This window comes from Sinocyclocheilus anshuiensis, unplaced genomic scaffold (assembly GCF_001515605.1).
Source record: "Sinocyclocheilus anshuiensis isolate Anshui unplaced genomic scaffold, SAMN03320099.WGS_v1.1 scaffold29, whole genome shotgun sequence".
In the NCBI taxonomy this organism is placed as follows: Eukaryota; Metazoa; Chordata; class Actinopteri; order Cypriniformes; family Cyprinidae; genus Sinocyclocheilus; species Sinocyclocheilus anshuiensis.
This window is the reverse complement of record NW_015539835.1, coordinates 370291-372869: the sequence shown is the minus strand read 5'-3', so window position 1 is coordinate 372869 and position 2579 is coordinate 370291.

The following is a 2579-nucleotide window of genomic DNA, read 5'->3' as shown; positions in this document are numbered from 1 at the left end:
GATCTTTTTTATGCTCAAACAGCAACATTACAGACTAACTAAAGTTGAAAAAGTGAAAAAGCATAATATGCAAATATTAAAGCAAAAATGCAACCACAACCAGTCAGTTATTTTTAGACATGGGAAGGAAAAAAAACAATCACGGTTCCTTAACAATTGCTATAAAGAACAGGGATGCAAACATATTGCCAAATGATGACATAATTTCGACATAAAAAAAAAACATTTTTGCAAAATACTTTAATAACTAGTCTCATGAGCCCAAGGAACAACATTAAAGGAAGGCGTATGTGTTTGATTCATTAAAAATAACCACCTCATAAATATATACTTTATATATAAATATATGCTATGCAAATATCATGTCAAATTTCTATTAGCAGGAAAAAAATTTTTCATCGTCTGTATTTCTGGAAATTTCAAACGTTTTGCTCCAAAACGTTTTTGATTCATCACACTGCTCTCCACCCACCAGTCATTAACATGAACACATCTGTAGTTGAACTATTATAGCATCCTTTTGAATGTATTTAAAACAGTGATCTGTTAAGCATTAAATTATTTTTGTTGTTGTTGTTGTTATTAAAGTTATTCTGAAGTTTTATCTGTATGTCTTAATAAAGAGCACAAACTACTTCAAATTGTACAGGTAATTTTCTGCCTGGACTTTATCCATAAATTTTTTGGACAGTTCCTTTAACCTTAAAAAAAAAAAAATTTATAAATAAAAATACATACGGGCAATTCCTTCATATTAATTTACACACACACAAAAAAAGACTCTTTGGCTGACCATGATTCAATCATGGACAGTGGTTCCACATGTTTGTATCATGTTATTTGAACATGATTAAATCAATTTATTAGGACATGTCAAATTTTAGTTGAGTTTACTCAGTTTGCTTTAGTTCATCCTACATGATATATCTGAGTAGAGATAATATTTTTACATCACGTAGAACCACACAAGTTCAGCCATAGTGTTATCATAACATATTAACAAGTAAGATACAACTTTTCTTTACACATACAATGTTAGTTGTTGGCAGTTTAAGGATGGTACTGTGGTGTACATCACTAGCACTCCCATTGGAGTTGCTTTAAAAAAAAAAGTATTTAAGCAGGTCCTCAACCCAACTACTTGCTCCACACTTCACCACAATGGTAATTCGCACAAAATACACCAATAGAAAGTCTTTTAAAATGCCCACATAATAGAGCATTAGACATGAAAAAGTCTCCCTATTATCTCAATTTACTAAAAAATGCATAAAATAACACTTTATTTCAACGTTTTCTCTCCCCATATCCAGTCCTGTGCAAAGCATGATGGGAAGTGTAAAACATATTTTGAGGTACTTGATTGAAACATGTTATTTCAAAATGAAAACATCAAGTTAAGCCAAAACTTTCAAGTCAATTTAACAAGATGCAGTCATGTTTGAATGACAAACCTGATACATGGTGTTAAATCAAAATGAATTGTTTAAATAAAATGCATAAACAGCATCAAAAAAAAAAATAATAATAATTTGAGTGTAGCAGTTGTTCCTTATTTTTGCGTTATGTTACGTATGCTGTAATTTATAAGTCAGCTTCACTCGGCAGCCATATATTCATATTATATTTGCTCATGCTCTGCTCGTCATTAATATTATTTATTTTATCTGAAGTTCCCCCAGTAGGCCTTATTTATTGGCTAAAATGAATTCCTTGCTAATTAAAAAATGGCTCATGGTGCAAGATGCTGAAAACATAGAGGCAACCAAACAGATCAGTAAGAACACGTCCTGTGTGAATTGTCTGTGCACGTTTTCTGTGTTCACCTGGATGGAAAGCAACAAAAGCAGCCAATTGCGTTGTGAAATGTAATTGACATTCAAGGTTAGATGCATTTGTGAGTCTATATGTGCTAATATGTGCTCTCTTACTTTGAAGCTGATATTGACTGATGCAATGGCGATTCTCTATTTTGGCAGTTTACTCTGGTTCAGTTTAGTTTAACTTGAATATACGTTCATTCATGTACATATACAGTACATTTAGACATTTGGACATTTTATCCAAAGCGACTTACAAATGAGGACAATGGAAGCAATCAAAATCAACAAAAGACCAATGATATGCAAGTGCTATAACAAGTCTCAGTTAGCTTAATGCAGTACACGTAGCAAGGTTTTTTTTAATCATATAATAAATAAAAAGAAAACAGATAGAATAGAAAAAGAATAGAGCAAGCTAGTGTTAGAGGCCTTTTTTGCTTTTGTTAATCAGAAGTCAGAAAGTCAGAATTATAATTGTATAATAAAAAAAGAAAACAAATAGGCCTAGATAGAATGCAAAAAAATTAGAGAAGCAAGGGTTCGTTTTTTTTTAATATAAAGAATAGAATTAGAATAGAGAGTGCTAGAGTTAGAGAGTCAAATAAAGATGGAAGAGATATGTTTTTAGCCGATTCTTGAAGATGGACTGAGTTGGGCAGGTCATTCCACCAGGAGGGAACATTTAAAGGGGTCATATGATGCTATGATTTTGTGCATTATTTTGTGTATTTGGTGTAACAGAATATGTTGACATAC